The 25,519-nt window shown below is 42.7% G+C and overlaps 1 protein-coding gene across 4 annotated transcripts in view; it reads right to left on the bottom strand.

The window, feature by feature from the left end:
* Positions 1 to 25,127, bottom strand: part of LOC106567578 (adapter molecule crk) — a 42,160-nt gene extending 17,033 nt beyond the window's left edge. For 2 of the 4 annotated variants that reach the window (XM_082960280.1, XM_014137061.3), the window contains exon 1: positions 1,764 to 2,509. The gene's annotated coding sequence lies outside the window, so the exon portion shown is untranslated. Of the gene's footprint in view, positions 1 to 1,763; positions 2,510 to 9,936; positions 10,097 to 24,657 lie in introns of those variants that run through there. The other 2 variants (XM_082960279.1, XM_082960281.1) reach the window with 2 other exon arrangements.
* Positions 25,128 to 25,519: the final 392 nt, after the last annotated feature.

The raw sequence follows: 25,519 nt of genomic DNA, 5'->3' as shown, positions 1-25,519 counted from the left end.
TACTTGGGCCGATTCTGGGCAGTCATTCATTTTGATTCCCGGGCCGAGTCCGATACTTGATTCTGGGCCGAATCAATCAGTTCCGACACCCCGAAAGAGGGCCGCTTCTGGGCCGATTCCTCATTGCTAGCTGGGGAACGTTGTCAGATTGTCTGTTTGTAAATTCAGAGTGTTTCGCTCTCGGAGCGCACACTGGACGCCCCGGCCAAGAGTAGGGTTGATTTGAGTGTTCTGATCTTACAACGGCAATCAAGCTAACGTTGGCTAGCTTGCTAGCTTCTCCCAGACACAAATGAGACCACTGACCATTTTACTCGCCCTAGCAGAGCTGGTTAGGCAGTTGTCATGTTATCCAGAGTGTTAATGACTGTAACTGTGTTGCTGGCATCAATTGAATTGCGCTTTTTTGCAGACGTTTACTGACACCGCCCATATTCAACTGGTGTTGAGTGCTCTGAAATCGGAGTAGATCGCCAGATTGAATTTACGAAAGCACCCGAATGTCGATTGAGAACGCACAATGACTATACCATTTAGCTAAGCTAAGAATGATGGGAATAATCAAGTTAATAAACGATGGGTAGTTAAGTTACATAGCCTATAGTTAATATACTGGCAAGTTTGATGTATAAGTAGCCAACTAAGTTAGGTAGCTAGCTAACAACATACCGGTACATACTGCTGTAATGATATGCTATGTGGTTCGTAAGTACAGCGTAGGTAACAAATTATCAGCCAACATAACGTGTAAGGTAACTTATTTGAAAAGTCATTACATTGCTCAACATTTTCTTAACATTTGTCATAATTAGTTAAAACACCTAATTTGTATCCGCTCGTTGTACTTCGGCTGCATATTTTCCGCCATTTTCTTCAAATCTGAAAACGATGTGAAGCCATGCCCATTTCCTTAAGAATTGCATTATGGGCCCTAAAGTACGGAAATAGTGTCCTCTGTGTGTATACTTCATATTTTGGTGAATTTAGTACGACATCCGGGAACTTTTGGCATACAAACTATATCCATACTATGACCAATAAGCTTACTATATATTCAATTCACGTCACAAATAGTACAGTTAGTATGAGTTTTCAAACACAGCTCAGGACTATGTGTTTGTGCCTGTTGTCGTGACTTTACTTTCATTAATCTGATGACTGTTATTTATCTAATCAACTAACTATGTTTAATTGATTAAATGAATCATGAAATAATTAACTCATTAGGATTTGGGACACCACGAGAGTGGTTCTTGAAAGAGTTAACATGTCCTGAATTAAACTAAAAGCTATTACATCCATAAACAGTCAACTTATCAATCATAACCTCATATCATATCATCATTCTGAACAGTTGTATCCTCCTTGCATCTGAAAGAACCTGAGCCTTACTTATGATTCAGTACAACACAAATTGGTTTAATTATTTATTTACTAGCTAACTAAATGGTAACACAGGATAAATATACACACTTAATACATTAGAAACAGGTCCCAAGCGGACTGACAACAATATGGCGGCTTGTTACGACAGACAGACAGACAGACAGACAGACAGACAGACAGACAGACAGACAGACAGACAGACAGACAGACAGACAGACAGACAGACAGACAGACAGACAGACAGACAGACAGACAGACAGACAGACAGACAGACAGACAGAGACACTAAACGTTGGTACATTTTGAAACTACTCTCACTTATACTTTGCACATGAACCGCCGCCCGCTTGGAGTAAAGAAATCGTGAATGTATTTACATGGAAATGCCTTGGTTCACCGTATATCTCTTTCGGAACCTGGCCTTCTTGGAAAGGGGGTTGGTTGGACCTTTTCGCGGCACGCTTGTAAGGCTCTGATTGTCCAAAAGGGGTCCCCACCCGTCTTCTACGGTTGTTCTCCTCTGCAGTCGTCCGATATCCGGTGACTTATTGTGTAGTCCTGAACAGAACTACAGAGCTTATTCTACTTCCATTCGCTCTGGAAGAAGCTTATTTGAAGATAGGCTAGCCAGCCGTGTCGATGGTTCTCAATGGGGTAATGAGAGTAGTGTACTACGGTGATTTGAGAAGGGTAATGGTCCCACATAAATTCGCTTTTCTAGATACTTTACTAAATCAGCCGTACCAGTGATTGTCCGGGAGGTGACTTTATCGTTTCTACCTCGTGTTGAGTGGTTTCAGAGTTCAAACCACTTTAAACGTGAGCTGCAGCTCAACATCTCTCTGGTCTGCTATGTTAATTCTTAACCCATCATTTTATACAGTTCATTCAAACGGGCGGTTCCATCAGGCTCACTGACCTCACTCAGGGGTGTGGCTTGTCACTTGTACAAAGTTATGTGAAACTATCTCTTATGGCTCCTAAAATCATATCCCTATCTTAACAAAAACTCTAATAATTTTTCATATTTCATGCACAACACAGAGGATGAAAACTTTGTGCATGTAGTATGTATACTTTAAGTTACAGTATTTCTTCTACAGTATAACATCACAAAATAAACAACCAAACCGACAGTGTTCTTTTAGGTCACCTCTGACCATTCCCCACGTTCTATATTAGAAATATTGTTCCAGTATTCACTTTAGAACATGTTAGAGTTTCGGCAGGAAAATGTCTGTGAAGCAAAGGCACATTCCTGTGGTGAACATTGGAGATAGAGATGCTGAATGTTCTGTCATTGATTTACAACAGGGTGTGAGCTGTCAACCCCCCCCCCCAGTTCCCTTCTCCCCCCTCTGCGGGTGAGAGGGGGTCTGGTTGAAGTTATTTATTGCCAAGCTGATCTGATCAATTTGGATCCTCACAGGACAGTCATGACACTGTAGTGAATACGGTGTAGGTTACACATACACAGTGGTGTAAAGTACTTAAGTACTACTTAAGTAGTTTTTTGGGGTATCTGTACTTTACTATTGATATTTTTGCCAACTTTTACTTCACTACATTCCTAAAGAAAAAAATCTTAACATTCAGTGAAAGTTAAGTTATTAAAAAAACTCAAAATAACCAATAATTTCCATTCTCAGAGCGTTAATAAAACCTTAATGGAAAACTTTTAAGGAATCAGTAAAATGTTCTTAGAACCTCCCTGCAACCTAAAAATAAACATTCCCAGAACAGTTAATGTTCACTTCTGTTCTCAGAACATTTAAAAAAACGTTCAGTTTTACCGGTCAGGAAACGTATGGCTTTGTTTCCACAACCAATGTGAAACTAAAAACATACGTTCCCAAAACTTCCAAGGAACCACATTTTGGGGAGACATTGTCATTTAAATGCATAAAACATGCTGTAATGTAGGCCATAACATTAATCCACACTGGATGCAAACAAATCTCGCTCTAGTTTTTCCGTCGAAGAATGAAAAGAACAGGGAATAAAATACTGGTCATTAAAAAAACGTGTAGTATGTGCTATTTGACATTATTATTTTTTTAACATTGCTTGACAAGCTTGATGGAGGTTAGAATGACACATTACCAGATGGGAAGTACTTACTGCCTGGTCCCAGATCTGTTTGTGTCTCCATTGCTCATGTTTGGCAATGGATGACAATGAGTGACAACCCACTGGGCACAAACTGGTGGAATCAATGTTGTTTCAACGTAATTTGTCAACGTATTGTGATGTGGAATCAATGTAAACTCTTGTTTTGATGGACAAATTTGAACCACATGATTATGTTATTATGGTAACCAAATTTTAACAGAGACAAACCGTGTATAAATTATTCTGAATTTGTACCTTTAAATCAACGGCAGAACTTCAATGTTACATCGACTATCATAAAAAAAACAATAGGCTGGGCATTAACTCCTACTGGAGAATTGATCTATCTACAGCTACCGTTTGATCTCTCATCCAAGGTTTTAACCAAGCCCAGCCCAATAGCTATGTGATATCGTGAGAATGAATGTTGAGAAATATCCACTTAAAAACTAAATAGATTCATTGTTGCTATCGAATTCATTCCAAAGGGTAGGTTTAGCAGAGCAGAGGAAATGTGACCATACTTTATCACTCATAAATCATCAATGATGCTATTTAGGCCTATATAGCATTTGCAAAGTCATGAACAGCTATTGTTTCAATTCAACCCAGGGTTCAACTAAAAATAGACAATACATAGGCCTAGGGTTTCAAGCTCTGGTTGATTTCAAATGTAATGATATTTAGTGAAATCTATCTCCTCAGAGGAGGAAGGGGAGGACCATCCTCCTCAGTGAATTTCATAGAAAATAAAAATTGTAAAACATTTAATAAGTTATCCTTTTTAGATAAAACTATACTAAATATAATCACATCACCAAATAATTGATTCAAACACACTATTCTTCAAAGAAGGTCTACAGTAGCCTCAACAGCACTCTGTCGGGTAGCACTGGGGTGTAGCCGGAGGACAGATAGCTTCTGTCCTCCTCTGGGTACATTGACTTCAATACAAAACCTAGGATGGTTTGTATTTAATAGGCTAATGTCTACAAATTAATAATTGATATGTTGAACTCACGTCTCCATCTCATCCAAAAATCTAAGTTAAAGAATAGGACTTGCTTGGTCTCTCATCTAAAACTTGTAGTCAGCAGAGTGTGAAGTCCCCACAGCATCCACTCACCGTCTTCACCAACTCTCTATTCAGAGATCTCGCAAAAAAAGTGAGCAAGCAAGAGGTACTGTACAGTACGTGATCCATTCCAAACTATCTCTCTCTCATTTTCATGTGCCAAGTTCTTTGTGTTCTAGTTGGGTGTGATGACCGACAAAGTCACATGTTATAGCTTCCATTCCAGTTCTATCATACTGCAATGCACATTGAATGCAGCTTATTCTCTTGTCCTAAATATGCTGTTGGATCCATCTCACTTAGAGAGGGCATGGACATGGACACAGGGCACATCAATAATACATTCAGTGAATTGAAACGTCAAAACGTTTCATATAAAAAAAAAGATACATAGAGCTGACATGATTCCCAATTACACGAGGGAAAGTCCTTTCTGTTCTACAAAAAGCATTTTTATCAAAGTTTTGTAACGCTGCACCCTTCTGAACAGACCCCTGAAAGAACAGGGAGTCTAAATTCTCAATGTTCTACAGGGGGCTCCCCTCGATGTACAGTGCTGTGAAAAAATATTTGCCCTTTTTCTAATTCTCTCTACTTTTGCAAAAAAAAATCCTGAATGTTATCAGATCTTCAACCAAAACCTAATATTAGATAAAGGGAACCTAAGTGAACAAATAACACAACAATGACATACTTATTTCATTAACAAAGTTATGCAACACCCAATGCCCCTGTGTAAAAATGTAACTGCCCCCTTAAACTCAATAACTGGTTGTGCCACCTTTAGCTGCAAAGACTCGAACCAAACTCTTCCTGTAGTTGTTAATCAGTTTCTCACGTCGCTATGGAGGAATTCTATGCAGAACTCCTTTAACCTGTTGTGGTATAGGGGGAAGTATTTTCACGGCAGGATAAAAAACGTACCCGATTTAATCTGGTTACTATTCTGGCCCAGAAACTAGAATATGCATATAATTAGTCGATTTGGATAGAAAACACTCTAAAGTTTCTAAAACGGTTAGAATGGTGTCTGAGTATAACAGAACTCATATGGCAGGCCAAAACCTGAGAAGATTCCATACAGGAAGTTCCCTGTGACAATTTGTTGTCCTTCTGTTGCATCTCTATCGAAAATACAGCATCTGTGCTGTAACGTGACATTTTCTAAGGCTTCCATTGGCTCTCTAAAGCCGCCAGAAAGTGGAATGAGGTGTCTGCTGTCTCTGGGCAAAGAAAAGCAGCAGAATTTGTAAGTGGTCAGCCTGGGGACAGTGAGACTGAGATGCGCATTCACAAGACTACTCCATTTTTTTCTTTCAGCCTTTGAATGAATACAACGTTGCCCGGTTGGAATATTATCGCTATTTTAGGAGAAAAAAAAATCGCATAAAAATTGATTTTAAACAGCGTTTGACATGCTTCTAAGTACGGTAATGGAATATTTCTAATTTTTTTGTCACGAAATGCGCTCACGCGTCACCCTTCGGATAGTGACCTGAACGCACGAACAAAACGGAGCTATTTGAATATAACTATGGATTATTTGGAACCAAAACAACATTTGTTGTTGAAGTAGAAGTCCTGGGAGTGCATTCTGACGAAGAACAGGAAAGGTAATCCAATTTTTCTAATAGTAATTCTGAGTTTAGGTTGTCCCAAACTTGGTGCGTGTCAAATTAGCTAGCCATGATGGCCGAGCTATGTACTCAGAATATTGCAAAATGTGCTTTCGCCGAAAAGCTATTTTAAAATCAGACATAGCGATTGCATAAAGGAGTTCTGTATCTATAATTCTTAAAGTAATTGTTATGTATTTTGTCAACGTTTATCGTGAGTAATTTAGTAAATTCACCGGAAGTTTGCGGTGGGTATGCTAGTTCTGAACAGCACATGCTGATGTAAAAAGCTGGTTTTTGATATAAATATGAACTTGATTGAACAAAACATGCATGTATTGTATAACATAATGTCCTAGGAGTGTCATCTGATGAAGAGCAAAGGTTAGTGCTGAATTTAGCTGTGTTTTGGGTATTTGTGATGCATGCTAGTTGCTTGGAAATGGCTGTGTGGTTTTTTGTGTCTATGTACTCTCCTAACATAATCTAATGTTTTGCTTTCGCTGTAAAGCCTTTTGGAAATAGGACAACGTGGTTCGATTCAGGAGAAGTGTATCTATAAAATGGTTCTAAAATAGTCCTATGTTTGAGAACTTTGAATTATGACATTTTGTGGTTTTAAAATTTGCGCTCTGATTTGTCACTGGCTGTTGAATAGTGTGGGACGATTTCGTCCCACCTCCCCTAGAGAGGTTAACTCAGCGAATTTGTGGGTTTTCAAGCATGAACTGCTCGTTTCAAGTCCTGCCACAACATCTCAATTGGGATTAGGTCTGGACTTTGACTAGGCCATTCAAAAACGTCACATTTGAGAAGAATTCATGGTTCCTTCTATTAAGGCAAGTCATTCAGGTCCTGAGGCAGCAAAGCATCCCCAAACCATCACACTACCACCATCATTCTTGACCATTGGTATAAGGTTATTACTGTGGAATGAAGTGTTTGGTTTTCGCCAGGCATAATGGGACCCACGTCGTCCAAAAAGTTATACTTCTGACTCATCTGTCCGTAGAACATTCTTTCAAGAGTGTTGATGATCATCCAGGTACTTCCAGGTGATTTTTGGCAAACTTGACTCAACCTTTTGGACGAGATGGGTCCCATTATGTCTGGCGAATAGGGAATGGTGTCAGCTCTATTCATACGTTTCTATCTGCAACTTGCTGAATGTTTCACTTCACTCAATATACAGCCCCCCCAAAAATGTTCAGGTCTGATTGGTTGACTGAGGGGACACGTGATCATCAATCTCCCTTCCTATTGGCTGTTTGGATTGGCTGGATGATTATTCGCCAACGCCACTGTGTGCCACGCTCTTTAAATATTTTTGTCCTCCGTCTCCATTCACTGGATTCCTCATGTTACAGTCCCATATCTCGTCCTCTAACTCTTCTTCCTCAGTATCGTCCAGTGTCCTCCATCCTTGCCACTCACCAGAGGTCCCATCCCCAGCTCCAGCCCTGCTTTCCCCCTTGAGTGGCCTGCCATTGGAGTTCTCTCCATGGGCATTGCCCCCCTGTCCCTGGGCCTCTCCCTGCTCCTGGATGGTGGGCAGCTTGCACTGCTTGGGGCAGCGCTTCCTTAGGCCCATGAGTAAGGGAAAAGATGTCCCTGTTGTTGCCCAGGTCCATCCCGGTGAGGGCAGGGAAGCAGCACGGGTCCTTGAGGGTGTCGGTGAGCTGGCAAAGGACGGCACACGTCAGCCGGTTGGCGTTGAGCGCCAGCATCTGGAGGCAGGGCACCGTGGCCAGCATTGGCACCAGCAGTAGCAGTGCCTGTGTAACAGAGTGAGTAGGATGAAGTTGCCCCTCGTCGCTGATGCATTTTCCTTACTAATGATTAAGGTTAAGATTGGGGGAGGGGAAGCTGATCCTGGATCTGCACCTAAGGAAAACGTCACCCGGAGCATAACATAGTTGAACATGCATCCCTTGTATATTGTGACTTTCACCAAAATTGAGACACTAGTGTTTATATAGCACATAGTTATTTGGAGACAACTGGCTAGGGGAGGTGACTGTGTCTGTGCATTAGTAGGGTGTAATTTCCTTCCTCTGGAGATATTCCAAGCTGCGCTGGAGATGGGTTACACCATGAAGATAAAACAAACTAACTAGAAACAATCTAGGGTTCAATCTCTGTGGGTTACACCATGGAGATAAAACGAACTAAACTCAGCAAAAAAAGAAACGTCATCTCACTGTCAACTTAACATGAGTAAACATTTGTATGAACAGAACAAGATTCAACAACTGAGACATAAACTGAAGAAGTTCCCCAGACATATGACTAACAGAAATGGAATAATGTGTCCCTGAACAAAGGGGGGATCAAAATCAAAAGTAACAGTCAGTATCTGGTGTGGCCACCAGCTGCATTAAGTACTGCAGTGCATCTCCTCCTCATGGACTGCAGCAGATTTGCCTGTTCTTGCTGTGAGATGTTACCCCACTCTTCCACCAAGGCACCTGCATGTTCCCGGATATTTCTGGGATTGAGATCTGGGCTCTTCGCTGGCCATGGCAGAACACTGACATTCCTGTCTTGCAGGAAATCACGCACAGAACGGGCAGTACGGCTGGTGGAATTGTCATGCTGGAGGGTCATGTCAGAATGAGCCTGGAGGAAGGGTACCACATGAGGGAGGAGGATGTTTCCCTGCAACGCAAAGCGTTGAGATTGCCTGCAATGACAACAAGCTCAGTCCGATAATGCTGTGACACCGCCCCAGACCATGATGGACCCTCCACCTCTATCCCGCTCCGGAGCACAGGCCTCGGTGTAACGCTCATTCCTTCGACGATAAACGCGAATCTGACCATCACCCCTGGTGAGACAAACCGCGACTCGTTAGTGAAGAGCATTTTTTGCCAGTCCCGTCTGGTCCGGCAATGGTGGGTTTGTGCCCATAGGCGACGTTGTTGCCAGTGATGTCTGGTGAGGACCTGCCTTACAACAGGCCTTCAAGCACTCAGTCCAGCCTCTCTCAGCCTATTGCGGACAGTCTTTAGCACTGATGGAGGGATTGTGAGTTCCTGGTGTAACTCGGGCAGTTGTTGTTGCCATCCTGTACCTGTCCCGCAGGTGTGATGTTTGGATGTACCGATCCTGTGCAGGTGATGTTTCACGTGGTCTGCCACTGCGAGGACGATCAGCTGTCCATCCTGTCTCCCTGTAGCGCTGTCTTAGGCGTCTCACAGTACGGGCATTGCAATTTATTGCCCTGGCCACATCTGCAATCCTCATGCCTCCTTGCAGCATGCCTAAGGCACGGTCACGCAGATGAGCAGGGACCCTGGGCATCGATCTTTGTGTTTTTCAGAGTCAGTAGAAAGGCCTCTTTAGTGTCCTACATTTTCATAACTGTGACCTTAATTGCCTACCGTCTGTAAGCTGTTAGTGTCTTAACGACCGTTCCACAGGTGCATGTTCATTAATTGTTTATGGTTCATTGAACAAGCATGGGAAACAGTGTTTAACCCTTTACAATGAAGATCTGTGAAGTTATTTGGATTTTTACGAATTATCTTTGAAGGACAGGGTCCTGAAAAAGGGACGTATCTTTTTTTGCTTTGTTTAGAAACAATCTAGGGTTTGATCCCTGTGGGTTACACAAGCTCTTGCTCAGTGTTGAATTTTAATTTTAGAAGTGAAATACTATGATTTTTGGTTCAACTGACAATCGGTCATAGTCATTAAATATATTATACAAGCTGTATTTGTAATATTGAGACGTTTTCATATGACCTGGTCCGTGAGCTCGATGAAGCCCAAGTCGAGGCTTCGCATACAGGCGGCGTGCAGACAGAGGTGGGCAGCCAGGCGCTCCATGTCCCGTACATCCAGTGGCACTCCAGAGAGGTCCACGGCGTCGCCCACGGGAGGGGAAGAGAGGGCGACTTTCAGACTGGGGAGAGGAGACGCATTAATATCCTATATCAGGAGAAAAATAAGATAATGTCCTTGTGCACAGCAGAGTCTTGTTCCAAGTCTAAAAAATGACCAGAGCACATATATTTGTAAAATATACACTTTTAACACACACAATTTTAAAAGTACACCAAAAATGAGGGATCAAATGACACTGAAAGCGAACACACACACACACACACACACACACACACACACACACAGTCACTAATGACTGGCTGCTAAATGACAGCCTGCTCTCAGGTGAGCTTACTGATTCAGGGGATTGAGAGGGCACTTGGTTGGCTTCTGAGGTCAGGGCTGCATCTCAATGAAAAGGATTGAGGCTAGGGAGAAATTATAGAAACTTACAGTGCCTTCAGAAAGTATGCATACCTGTTCACTTATTCCACATTTTGTGTTACAGCGTGAATTCAAAATTGATCAAATAGATTTTTATTCTCACCCCCCTACACACACTACCCCATAATGACAATGTGAAAAAGTTTTTAGAAATTGTAGCAAATGTATTGAAAATTAAATACAGAAATATCTAATTTCCATAACACCCCTGAGTCAATAGATGTTAGAATCACCTTTTGCAGCGATTATAGCTGTGAGTCTTTTTGGGGTAAGTCTCTAAGAGCTTTGCACACTTGGATTGTACAATATTTGCCCATTATTATTTTCTAAATTCTTCAAGCTCTGTTATATTGGTTGTTGATCATTGCTAGACAACCATTTTCAAGTCATGCCATAGATGTTCAAGCAGATTTAAGTCAAAACAATAACTCAGCCACTCAGGAACATTCACTGTGTTCTTGGTAAGCAACTCCAATGTAGATCTGGCCTTGTGGTTTAGGTTATTGTCCGGTTGAAAGGGTGAATTAATCTCCCAGTGTCTGGTGGAAAGCAGACAACCAGGTTTTCCTCTAGGATTTTGCCTGTGCATAGCTCCATTCTGTTTCTTTTTTATCCTGAAAAAATCCCCCAGTCCTTAATGATTACAAGCATACCCATAACATGTAGCCACAACTATGCTTGAAAATATGGAGAGTGGTACTCAGTAATGTATTTTATTGGATTTGCCCCAAACATAACACTTTGTATTCAGGACAAAAAGTGTTTCGCAGTATTACTTTAGTGCCTTGTTGGAAACAAGATGCATGTTTTGGAATATTTTTATTCTGTACAGGCTTCCTTCTTTTCACTCTGTCAATTAGGTTAGTATTGTGGAGTAACAACAATGTTGTTGATCCATCCTCAGGTTTGTCCTGACACAGCCATTAAACTCCATGTAACTATTTTAAAGTCACCATGGTGAAATCCCTGAGCGGTTTCCTTCCTCTCCAGCAACGGCATTAGGAAGGACACCTGTATCTTTGTAGTGACTGGGTGCATTGATACACCATCCAAAGTGTAATTAATAACTTCACCATGTTCAAAGGGATATATTCAAACTCTGCTTTTTTGTTTTTACCCATCTACCAATAGGTGCCCTTCTTTGCGAGGCATTGGAAAACCTCCCTGGTCTTTGTAGTTGAATCTGTGTTTGCAATTCACTGCTCGACTGAGGGACCTTACAGATAATTGTATGTGTGGGGGTACAGAGATGAGGTACTCATTCAAACATCATGTTAGACACCATTATTGCACAGTGAGTCCATGCAACATATTGTGTGACTTGTTAATAAGCACTTATTTAGACTTGCCATAACAAAGGGGATGAATACTTATTGTCTCAAGACATTTCAGCTTTCCATTTTGTTATTAATTCATTAAAAAAAAGAAGTAGTAAAACATAATTCCACTTTGACATTATGGGGTAGTGTGTGTAGGCCAGCGACAAAAACTCTAAATTTAATCAATTTTAAATTCAGGCTGTAACACACCAACATTTTGAAAAAGGCAAGGGGTGTGAATACTTTCTGAAAGTAATGTGATCACATTAGGCTTGGGCGGTATAGGCATACCGGGGTATTTTAAAATACCCATGGTATGATTTACAAAACAGTCAATACACAGTTTGAACTTTTTTTTCTTGTTTTGTCATCAATTTTAATATTTGATATTTTTAAATAAATACAGTTGAAGTCGGAAGTTTACATACATTTAGGTTGGAGTCATAAAAACTTGTTTGTTTTTCTACCACTCCACAAATTTCTTGTTAAACTATAGTTTGGCAAGTCGGTTAGGACTGTCACGTCCTGACCAGTGAAAAGGGTCATTTGCCATAGCAGAATGGTCAGGGCGTGGCAGGGGGGGGTTGTTTTGTGTGTTTTGGGGTTTGTTTGTTTCCAGGGGAATGTGATCTAGTTTTCATTTTCTATGTTTCGTTTTCCAGGTTTGGCCGAGCATGGTTTCCAATCAGAGGCAGATGTCTTTCGTTGTCTCTGATTGGAAGCCATACTTAGGCAGCCTGTTTTCCTTTGGGTTTTGTGGGTGGTTGTTTTTCGTATAGTCGTGGTACCTTACGGAACTGTTGTTTGTCGTTTGTTTATTTAGTTTAAGTGTTCTCTCATTAATAAAAGAAGATGAGCACTCAACACGCTGCGCCTTGGTCTTATCCTTTCGACGCATGTGACAAGGACATCTACCTTGTGCATGACAAGTACATTTTCCAACAATTGTTTACAGACAGATTATTTTACTTATAATTCAGTGTATCACAATTCCAGTGGGTCAGAAGTTCATACACTACGTTAACTGTGCCTTTAAATAGCTTGGAAAATTCCAGAGAATTATGTCATGGCTTTAGAAGCTTCTGATAGGCTAATTCACATCATTTGAGTCAATTGGAGGTGTACCTGTGGATGTATTTCAAGGGCTACCTTCAAACTCAGTGCCTCTTTGCTTGACATCATGGTAAAAATCAAAAGAAATCAGCCAAGACCTCAGTAAAAAAAAAAAACTGTAGACCTCCACAAGCCTGGTTCATCCTTGGGAGCAATTTCCAAATGCCTGAAGCTACCACGTTCATCTGTACAAACAACAGTACGCAAGTATAAACACCATGGGACCACACAGCCGTCACACCACTCAGGAAGGAAACGCGTTCGGTCTCCTAGAGATGAACGTACTTTGGTGTGAAAAGTGCAAATCAATCCCAGAACAACAGCAAAGGACCTTGTGAAGATGCTGGAGGAAACAGGTACAAAAGTATCTATATCCACAGTAAAACGAGTCCTATATCGACATAACCTGAAAGGCTGCTCAGCAAGGAAGAAGCCTCTGCTCCAAAACCGCCATAAAAAAGCCAGACTACGGTTTGCAAATGCACATGGGGACAAAGATCATACTTTTTGGAGAAATGTCCTCTGGTCTGATGAAACAAAAATAGAACTGTTTGGCCAAATTGGAGTGGGTCTAGGGTGTCAGGTAGGGTGGAGGTGATATGATCCGTGACTAGTCTCTCAAAGCACTTCATGATGACGGAAGTGAGTGCTCCAGGGCGATAGTCGTTTAGCTCAGTTACCTTAGCTTTCTTGGGAACAGGAACAATGGTGGCCCTCTTGAAGCATGTGGGAACAGCAGACAGGGATTGATTGAATATGTCTGTAAACACACCAGCCAGCTGGTATGCGCATGCTCTGAGGACGTGGCTAGGGATGCCGTCTGGGCCGGCAGCCTTGCGAGGATTAACACGTTTCAAATGTTTTACTCACGTTGGCTGTGGTGAAGGAGAGGCCGCAGGTTTTGGTAGCGGGCCATGTCAGTGGCACTGTATTGTCCTCAAAGCGAGCAAAGAAGTTGTTTAGTTGGTCTGGGAGCAAGATGTCGGTTTCCGCGACGGGGCTGGTTTTCTTTTTGTAGTCCGTGATTGACTGTAGACCCTGCCACATATGTCTCATGTCTGAGCCGTTGAATTGCGACTCTACTTTGTCTCTATACTGAGGCTTAGCTTGTTTGATTGCCTTGCGGAGGGAATAGCTACACTGTTTGTATTCGGTTATGTTTCCGGTCACCTTGCCATGATTAAAAGCAGTGGTTCGCGCTTTCAGTTTTGCGCGAATGCTGCCAACAATCCACGGTTTCTGGTTGGGGAAGGTTTTAATATTCCCTGTGGGTACCACATCACCGATGCACTTGCTAATAAACTCGCTCACCGAATCAGCGGATACATCAATGATATTGTCCAATGCTATCCGGAAATTATCCCAGTCCACGTGATCGAAGCAATCTTGAAGCGTGGAATCCGATTGGTTGGACCAGCGTTGAACAGATCTGAGAATGGCGTTTCCTGTTTTAGTTTCTGTCTATAGGCTGGGAGCAACAAAATGGAGTTGTGGTCAGATTTGCCGAAAGGAGGGCGAGGGATGGCTTTGTATGCGTCGTGGAAATTAGAATAGCAATGGTCCAGAGTTTTACCAGCCCGGGTCGCGCATTCGATATGCTGATAAAATTTAGGGAGCCTTGTTTTCAGATTAGCCTTGTTAAAATCCCCAGCTACAATACATGCAGCCTCAGGATATGTGGTTTCCAGTGTGCATAGAGTCCAATGAAGTTCTTTCAGGGCCGTCGAGGTGTCTGCTTGGGGGGGATATACACGGCTGTGATTATAATCGAAGAGAATTCTCTTGGTAGATAATGCGGTCGGCATTTGATCGTAATGAATTCTAGGTCAGGTGAACAAAAGGACTTGAGTTCATGTATGTTGTTATGATCACACCATGACTTGTTAATCATAAGGCATACACCCCCGCCCTTCTTCTTACCAGAGAGATGTTTGTTTCTGTCGGCGCAATGCGTGAAGAAACCGGGTGGCTGTACCGACTCTGATAATGTATCCCGAGTGAACCATGTTTCCGTGAAACAAAGAATGTTACAATCTCTGATGTCTCTCAGGAAGGCAACCCTTGCTCGAATTACGTCTACCTTGTTGTCAAGAGACTGGACATTGGCGAGTAGTATACTCGGGAGCGGTGGGCGATGTGCCCTTCTACGGAGCTTGACCAGAAGATCGCTCTGTCTGCGGCGCCGTTGTTTTGGGTCGCTTATTGGGATCCGATCCATTGTCCTGGGTGGTGGCCGGTCCAAAACAGAGGATCCGCTTCAGGAAAGTCATATTCCTGGTCGTAATGTTGGTAAATTGACGTTGCTCTTATATCAATAGTTCCTCCCGGCTGTATGTAATAAGACTTAAGATTTCCTGGGGTAACAGTGTAAAAAATAATACGTAAAAAACAAAATACTGCATAGTTTCCTAAGAACGCGAAGCGAGGCGTCCTTTTCTGTTGGCGCAAAGAGAGTTAATGGCTAGAATGGAAAATATGGAATGGAGTCAAACGTGATTTCCATATGTTTGATGTGCTTGTTACCATTCCATTACGGCCATTACAATGAGCCCGTCCTCCCATCAGCCTCCACTGGTTAACTATCTAAGATGTGCCAAATCAATTCTCTCCAGCTCAGGGCTCCAGTTGTGCATTTGGTTTGCTAACTTGCTTGCTAAGTGGTTAGCTTGCAAGATCAAGCTTCTTGGCTACAGCAGAGACAATCAATCCCCTTCCTGGATCAAGATCCCTGCTACCTAATATTTGTTTTGTGCATGCAACAAACTGAGTAGCCTTTTAAGAAATTGTATTAACTTTATGAGCTGGGTTATCTGTCTTTGCGATTCGTTTTTGTTTTGCGCTTGTTAGCTTTTAGCTAGTGTCCGCTATGGGAATAGTACTTTGTTAGCCTTCAATTGTTTTTTTTTTACATTCGGAAAGAAATAGCAGTATACGCCGGTATGGTACAGGAATGGTATGACGGTATAAAAATCTGGACACTGCTCAACCCTAGATCACATTGTCATCTTGCACCCCAGTGTATTACCAGACAAAGATATGTGAGGGATAAAACTCATAGAAATTCATATTCGTCTTTATCTCGATGATTAGCGGTTCCAAAACTGGAGACATTTCAAAAAGGGACCACTCCCCTCCCGTCCTCTCCTATCTCTGTGTCAGCACGAATTGCCTCCTGACGAGGGGCAGGGAACTTATTTTAACGGAGCTTAATGCTAGAAAATGACATTTTACTCAATTAATGCCTCATCATCTCTAGACATAGTGGGCAGAAGATTGGTTCCCATTCCCGTATTCCAGATGATAGAAGTTGCCTCTCACTGTTGATCCAGAATCAGATACATTTCATCCTCCTAATAGTTACGGCTAGGTTTGATGGTAAGATAACCTGATCCTATATCTGAGGTTAGGGCCAACCTTTACATTACCACAAGCAGAAAGGTAGTGATTGGTCTGAATTTACATTAGGTCTCCTGCCACTGTAGTAGAAAGTATGTTTGTATCATCCCCTCGACACTACCGCCCCGTACCCCGGTAGTGCGTTTGTAAGTGTAACAGAGGTGGTTCTAACCTTGCCTGAGACCTGAAAACATGCGTTGGCTTCCCAAGCGAATGCATAGGCTTTAGTTCAACAGGCTAACACAGTTTTGTGGAACATAGACTACAGGTATTTGAGAGAATTGGGGCATACACTGAGTGTACAAAGTATTAAGAATACATTCCTAATATTGAGTTGCACCCCCTTTTGCCATCAGAACAGCCTCAATTCATCGGGGCATGGACTCTACAAGGTGTTGAAAGCGTTCCACAGGGATTCTGGCCCATATTGACTCCAATGCTTCCCACAGTTGTGTCAAGTTGGCTGGATGTCCTTTGGGTGGTGGACCATTCTTGATACACACAGGAAACTGTATGTCACATGCACCGAATACAACAAGTGTAGACTTTACCTTGAAATGCTTACTTACGAGCCCTTAACCAACAATGCAGTTAAAAAGTATGACAATTAATAGATACAAATAATATAGTAACACAATAAAATAACAATGACGAGGCTATATACACAAGCTACATACAAAGAGTACAGGTACCTAATCAGTGTACTAGGGTATGAGGTAGTTGGGGTGATTGATTGAGGTAATATGTACATGTAGGTAGGGGGTGAAAAGCAGAAAGTCCGCGTAGCCATTTAATGAACTGTTCAGCAGCATTCTGACTTTGTGGTAGAAGCTGTTCAGGAGCCTTTTGGTCCCAGACTTGGTGCTCTGGTACCGCTTGCCGTGCAGTAGCAGAGAGAACAGACTGACTTGGATGGCTGGAGTCTGACAATTTTTAGAGCCTTCCTCTGACACTGTCTGGTATAGAGGTCCTGGATGACAGAGAGCTTGGCCCCAGTGATGTACTGGGCCGTACACTCTACCCTATGTAGCGCCTTGCGGTCGGATGCCAAGCAGTTGCCATACGAAGACGTGATGCAGCCAAAATTCTCCCAATGGTGCAGCTGTATAACTTTTTGAGGATCTGAGGGCCCATGCACCTACTACCATACCCTGTTCAAAAGCACTTACATATTTTGTCTTGCCCCTTCACCCTCTGAATGGCACACACACAATCCATGTCTCAATTGTCTCAAGGCTTAAAAATCCTTCTTTAACCGGTTTTCTCCCCTTCATCTACACTGATTGAAGTGGATTTAACAAGTGACATCAATAAGGGATCATAGCTCTCACCTGGTCAGTCTAATGTTTTGTACACTAACTGTACAAATCCCTCCATAAGAGCCCTTGATTTGCTTTCATTCCATCACTGACTTCGCAAGCTGCGGAACATCCCCTGAATTCATCCCCGATATAGAGACTGTGAGTAGGTATTGTGAGGGTACTTGGATTAGAAAGGAGACATTTTCTGCACCATATAGGTACAACTGGCAGCCGGAATCTCTTTCAGGATATCATGCACTAGCATTAGCAAACGCAACACACACATGTCTTTCTGCACAATAGTTACTGTAAAAAGGTGCTGCTAGCATCTGGAATCCCTTAGAGTATATCAAGCCCTACCATTAGCACAACAAACGAGTATCTCCCAGTTGCAGAGGCATCCAAACAATGCGGTGGCTGCACTAAGCCTGGGGTTAAGTGCTAGCGCCATGTGCCGGGGAAGAGGGAGACGGGTGCGAACAGGAGAGAGAGAGCTGCGTTGAAGCTAATCGCATTAGTACAGTAGTACAAGCCTTTCACATTCCTTCCAGCTAATTCCCCCGTAACAATAGCAGAGAATGAGAGGAATTCTTAGGGAGGATGGCGAGGGAGACGGAGAGAGAGACAGAGTGTTCCAGAACATGTGGGTCTCTGACCTCCTCCTGCCCCCAGCATGGCAGTACACAGTCACACACACACTTTTCTCTGTTGTGAAGGAACCCTCTAAAGCTGGCTAGAGATTTCGTCACTCTTCTTTATCTAGCTAACTGTCATCTAATTCTCTCTTATTTTCTTCCTGTGTACCCAACACATTATCACAAATTGTGAAATAGACACAAATTACTTATTTGAAATTCGTGACAAGCACACAAAAACACTTTTTTTCTGCCTAATAATTTCCTTATAAGGCATGTGTCCAGTACGCAATATTCTTCATAAAGAATTCTAATTCCAAGGCTAGGGTTTAGGGTTAGGGATAAGACAATCAGAATACGTTTTTTCCTCCCCCAAAATAGTTCTGTCTCACGACTCTCGAGCATGAAACGTTCAATGTGCTGCGTGGCTATAATGACGAAAAACAGATTCCATGGAATCGAATAGTGGACTTTTGCACAGATGGGGCTCCATCTATGGCAGGATGGCAGGCAGGCCTGTGCACTCTAGTTATGAATGTGTCTCCCTCTGCCATATGGACGCATTGTATTATACACTGAGAGCAACTGGCGGCAAAAGAGCTGAGCACAGAACTCTGAGATATACTGCAGCAGGTTAACTTCGATTGTAATCTCCATTAAACCCCATCCACTGTGCAAAACTATGTGGAGATTACATAATGACATTTTTTTTTCACATGGTTGGGGGTCGCTAAAATTTTCAGATGGGGTTATGGAACAAAAAGGTTTGGGAAGCCCTGGGTTAGGGTTAGCTAACATGCTAGCAAAATAGTTAAAAACTTGTAAGTAGTTGCAAAATTGCTAAAATGCTAAAGTTGTCCATCATGTGATTCAAACCTTTGGGTTGCTAGATCTTCCTGTTAAATGCCCACCCATTCTCCCTGACCGACCAACCTCCCTCCTATTGTTTCTGCCTTAAGTAACCTACTGCCTTCATCTGTGATTGAAATGCACTGTATAAGAATAGTGTGGTGGCCATTTTTTTTCTGCGTGTCTGTCACTATTTTGTTTTCACAATAATTTGTGATAGTGAGTTGGTGTACCACAATTCAGCTTTTAGCTGCTAATGTGTACAAGATTACCTATAAACATTCTTGCATGCATGTTTGTAGTTGACACTGTACTAGGAGTACGTCCCAAATAGCATCATATTCCCTATACAGTATAGTCCATTACTTTTGACCACACTACTTTTGACCAGAACCTCATGGGCCTTGGTCAAAAGTTGTGCAGTATGTAGGGAATAGGGTGACATTTGAGACGCACAGAGGTGTTTGAGTGGGAAGAAATATTAGGGAGTGTGTTCTGTGTGGCGGGGGCAGCTGCGGAGGTAGTGATGATCCATTAACCTGTGAAGAGCTATTGTCTTATCCGTCTCTGAGCTCCCCATTGGTAGAAAGGATCAATTGAGGCCATGCCTATAACCAGACAGTCAGTTAAACGTGTGTGTATGTGTACCTGCATGAGTGAGTGCATGCATGTGTGTGAATGAGTGCAGATGTTCTGTCGTAGGGGCAGTGGCCTCACCTGGGCTGAGGCTTGCTCTTCAGGAGCCCCTGCCTGCGCCACTGGGAGTGAGGGCTCAAGTGTTACATCAACTGATGACACACCTTCTCCATAGCACCCAGGGAATCCCGTTCGAGAGAGAGAGAGAGAACATTTAGAAGTGTGTCGGAGCATGTGATGGAAAATGTTATTATGTGAAGAGACTTTTGTCTTTTATGTCATAAATAATACTTGGTTCCTGTCTGTGCTTGGTAAAGATATAAGGGAGGGACGACGACATGACCCCCTCCTTAGGACCATTTGGCAGAATGCCCAGATGATGTTTTATATGTTAAAATAGGAGACGGTGCCAGACACATGCAGGAACCAACTTATGAACCATGCAAATATGACTGGTCTGTTTAAGCAGTATACTGTATAAGAGAACAAAACGGGACTCCCCCGACAGAGCTCACTTCAGAGCGGTACTTTATGTATCAGTTTGACTGTGACCTCTCCAGCTTGCCGTTAATAAACATTGATTCATCTAAGATTGACTACAGGTGTCCCTAGAGGTAACTTCCACAACCAGTGAATGAGAGTGAATGATGTTATTGGACCTTCCTTTTCATAACAGCCTTGACTTGTAGCCCAGCAGGGTCTCTTTCCATGCCTGCTGCCACAGCATATATTGACTTGGCCAGTATTGATCCCTGAAGCACCCCTCTGTAAAGACTGGTTCTGAAGAGGATTTACACACAGCCCAGCTAGCACATTTGGTTCCTTGGAAGTTCTGGGAACTTAACTTTTTGGTTTCCGATTGGTTCGGAGAACAAAGCCATACGTGTCCTGACTGGTAAAACAATGTTTTTTATTAAACATTCTGAGAAAAGTGAAAATTTTACGTATTCTGGGAACATTCCTTTTTAGGTTGCAGGGAAGTTCTGTGAACATTTTACTCTGGTTTAATTAACATTCTGAGAACAGAAATGATAGGTTATTTTGAAGTTTTTGAATAACTTCCTTATTCAAACTGAACGTTTCAATAAGACTTAATAACAGTGCTAGCTTAGGTTTACTGTTTTGAAATCCAGGCACAGATAGGACACCTGGAAATTAATTTGCTTAGGCATTAATCATGCAACCACAATTTATTTTTTATTGTGGCATGGCGTCAGTGATATTAGAACTTATGATCTCTATCCATGGAATTAGTCCACTGTGCCTCCAGGATGGAGCTAGCATGCCATGTTTTTTTAAACTCAAACAAAGCTGTTCATTTTTGTCTATTCAAACGATCCCATTACAAAGGAAACAAATCACTCGTTAAGATTAGTGGGCGCTGCCAACACACCTAACAACGCCGAGAACGTAATGTACAGTGCCTTCAGAAAGTATTCACAACCCTTGACTTTTTTCACATTTTGTTGTGTTACAGCCTGAAGTCAAAATTGATTACATTTAGATTTGTCACCAGCCTACACACAATACCACATCATGTGAAAGTGGAACGATCAAACCCTTTGTTATGGCAAGCCTAAATAAGTTCAGGAGTAAACATATGCTTAACAAGTCACATAAGTTGCATGAACTCACTCTGTGTGCAATAATTATTTTTGAATGACTACCTCATCTCTGTACCCCCCACCTACAATGATCTATCTGTAAGGTTCCAAAGTCCAGCAGGGAATTTTTAACACAGATTCAACTACAAAGACCAGGGAGGTTTTCCAATGCCTTGCCAAGAAGGGCACCTATTGGTAGATCGGTAAAAATATCCCTTTGAGCATGAAGTTATTAATTACACTTTGGATGGTGTATCTATACACCCAGTCAGTACAAAGATACAGGTGTCCTTCTAACTCAGTTGCCAGAGAGGAAGGAAACTGCTCAGGGATTTTAGCATGAGGCCAATGGTGTCTTTAAAACAGTTAAAAAGTTCAAATTCATCATGAGGCCGATGGAGACTTTAAAATATACTGCTCAAAAAAATAAAGGGAACACTTAAACACATCCTAGATCTGAATGAAAGAAATAATCTTATTAAATACTTTTTTCTTTACATAGTTGAATGTGCTGACAACAAAATCACACACAAATAATCAATGGAAATCCAATTTATCAACCCATGGAGGTCTGGATTTGGAGTCACACTCAAAATTAAAGTGGAAAACCACACTACAGGCTGATCCAACTTTGATGTAATGTCCTTAAAACAAGTCAAAATGAGGCTCAGTAGTGTGTGTGGCCTCCACGTGCCTGTATGACCTCCCTACAACGCCTGGGCATGCTCCTGATGAGGTGGCGGATGGTCTCCTGAGGGATCTCCTCCCAGACCTGGACTAAAGCATCCGCCAACTCCTGGACAGTCTGTGGTGCAACGTGGCGTTGGTGGATGGAGCGAGACATGATGTCCCAGATGTGCTCAATTGGATTCAGGTCTGGGGAACGGGCGGGCCATCAATGCCTTCCTCTTGCAGGAACTGCTGACACACTCCAGCCACATGAGGTCTAGCATTGTCTTGCATTAGGAGGAACCCAGGGCCAACCGCACCAGCATATGGTCTCACAAGGGGTCTGAGGATCTCATCTCGGTACCTAATGGCAGTCAGGCTACCTCTGGCGAGCACATGGAGGGCTGTGCGGCCCCCCAAAGAAATGCCACCCCACACCATGACTGACCCACCGCCAAACCGGTCATGCTGGAGGATGTTGCAGGCAGCAGAACGTTCTCCACGGCGTCTCCAGACTCTGTCACATGTGCTCAGTGTGAACCTGCTTTCATCTGTGAAGAGCACAGGGCGCCAGTGGCGAATTTGCCAATCTTGGTGTTCTCTGGCAAATGCCAAACGTCCTGCACGGTGTTGGGCTGTAAGCACAACCCCCACCTGTGGATGTCGGGCCCTCATACCACCCTCATGGAGTCTGTTTCTGACCGTTTGAGCAGACACATGCACATTTGTGGCCTGCTGGAGGTCATTTTGCAGGGCTCTGGCAGTGGTCCTCCTGCTCCTCCTTGCAAAGGCGGAGGTAGCGGTCCTGCTGCTGGGTGGTTGCCGTCCTACGGCCTCCTCCAGTCTCCTGATGTACTGGCCTGTCTCCTGGTAGCGCCTCCATGCTCTGGACACTACGCTGACAGACACAGCAAACCTTCTTGCCACAGCTCGCATTGATGTGCCATCCTGGATGAGCTGCACTACCTGAGCCACTTGTGTGGGTTGTAGACTCCGTCTCATGCTACCACTAGAGTGAAAGCACCGCCAGCATTCAAAAGTAACCAAAACATCAGCCAGGAAGCAGCAGAACATTTTGCAATGGAAAACAAAAACATTCTGTGTGAGAGAATAGGGCCTACCAACGTCATCATCGTTTGTAAGAGGTGGACATGCACACACAAGCCCTCACATACCCAGGGGCGGAAATCCCGGGGAGGATTATATCACTGAAACATAACTATGTAATTTAAATAATATTAATAATACGCAATGAAAGCAATTGTGCTGATTATAGACACTTAATAGCTCGTTTTTAAGTTTCAAAAGATTGCGACCCCCCCACCCTTTGCCTCACAATGGTTTGATCCACTGCCAGTTCCTTAGCTTGCGAGGTAACGTAGAGGTCGTATCTACTGTCTGAAAGGCACTCAATGCACGTAACTGATGTGAGGTTAATCCAGTCAATCGCGCACACACACACTAGCTGAATATGCAGAGCTAGCGCGCAAATATTAACTATTAAGCTAGCTAGTACCTATTCTATTTATGTGGCATCGTCAAAGATGGAATCTTTGCTATCGTCAATTTATTCCAAGATCAGCATGCATGTAAGTTAGTGCTTCAAAGTCCCTGTGATAAGGTTAGCAATAAACTGAACTACACTGTCTTCTACCATTGTTTTAAATATATTTAATGGTCTCGTTGCAAAAGCTAGATTATCGCAAGGGAACTTTTATTTATACATTTTATTTCACCTTTATTTAACCCGGGTAGCAAAGATTATAGCAAACACCACTGAATTGGTGCTCGCTAGCTTTGCAAATTCAGCTATTGTTAGAAGCCAGCCAATATGAAACAAACGATTAAAATTACAAAAGGTTGCAGCATATGTTGTGTAAATGGTGAACTCATACAGCTGTCAACTCTTGTCACTGCAATCCGTTTCACATTTGCTAGCTACCTTTTAGATCGAAGCCCATATAGAATGATAGAAGATTAGATGATAGAAGCCCATCTCCTACTGTAAATAACCTACATACTGTGTGTGCCAACCAGGTAGAAAAATGGCAGAAAAATGGCAGAAAAAAGATGGACATCAGAGTATTTTTCAGTACACCAAAACGCAAAGTAAGAACCCTAGTAGCCTAATATCTCAAAGACTAGTTGATAAAATGTTCATAAGAAAGAAATGAAATTCTAATGGAAATGTTTCACAATGATGTCATTAGGCAGAGCAGGCAACAGATGGCACACAGACAGCAGAGTTGGGGACATATGCAGGGACAGACTGGCAGAGACAGGGGGTCTCAGGTAAGTTTGTTGAGTCTTTGTTTGGCAACATTATGAAAGGTTCTCAATTTTTTTGACTTGTAAAATAGGAACATAATTGGAAAATGCCATGGATACCCCCACTCTCAACTTAAACTGGTGACTGAACTAAGATTTGTTAAAGGCAATGGTATTGCTGTTGTGATTAGTTGTGTAGTTTTGGGTACCGGTAGTTAGGAGTACGGCAAACACCTTATTTCTTTGGTTCCTCAATATACATTTACCATATTAAACGTAGGCTATGTGTTACAGCACTACTTTTGGTGTCCCCCTCAGGAATTGCTCTTGAGAAAATGTAATGTAATTGTCCCCTCCAAAGTTGATATCAGATTTTCGCCCCTGCACATACCCCAACACAACTCACCAGTCGGAGTGTCTTCAGCAGCTCGGTTGCGTCCTCTTGTCTCCCGTCCCTAGCCATCATCAACACCCCCTGGAACATACTGACGCGTCTAAGGTAGGGTGGAGGAGCCCCGCCGCGTCCCAGACGATCACCCGACGACCGCCGCCTGTACGCGCTCTGCGTCCGTCTCCAAGCAGTGAGCATGACCCGCCGGAGTCCGACGCGGCTCCCTTCGTCTGTTTAGTTCCCATCGTGCGTCGTAAACGGACTTCCCAAATCGTGAATGACGTCTATTAATCTGTAAAACTTGCTACTCACTCAACCTCCCGCTTCACGAGGGACGACAAAGCGACGGAGCAACGCATCATTAGAAAAACTAAAAACAGCACATTTGGTGAAGACCCATGCATGCACAAAAACGTTCGCGCTGCGCAAATACAATAGACCTATTGCTCAAGATGGAAAGAAATAAAGATACCTAATGCAAGTATCCAGTCCATAGGCTAGTCTACTGTATACAAATGACCAGGCAGACGTAGCTCCACACATCGCAGTGAGGCATAAAATATAGGCTACAAGTCACTTGACCCGCAAAATAAAGGATGTCCTTGATTTCCTCGAGCGGTCTCAGATTCAAGCGCATGCAGATAATCCATAGAACAGAAAATATTCTAGCCAGACCTGATGTAAATCGAAATGGTGATTTAAAGCGCATATGCAAAACCAAACTGAATTCATCTCATTCAGACAGGTTGAGGGAGAAAATAGAAATATAGAGAGATGGGGGTGGGGATCTAAAGATGATCAAACTGCAGCCTTCAAGCCTTGACAATTACCTTTAGTCTGTCGGCCTACCCATTCACATTGTTCAAACCGTGGTTTA

Source organism: Salmo salar, chromosome 13 (assembly GCF_965601325.2).
Source record: "Salmo salar chromosome 13, fSalSal1, whole genome shotgun sequence".
Classification (NCBI taxonomy): domain Eukaryota; kingdom Metazoa; phylum Chordata; class Actinopteri; order Salmoniformes; family Salmonidae; genus Salmo; species Salmo salar.
Note: the sequence above shows the minus strand (reverse complement) of the source record. Positions and strands in the feature narration are given on the sequence as shown.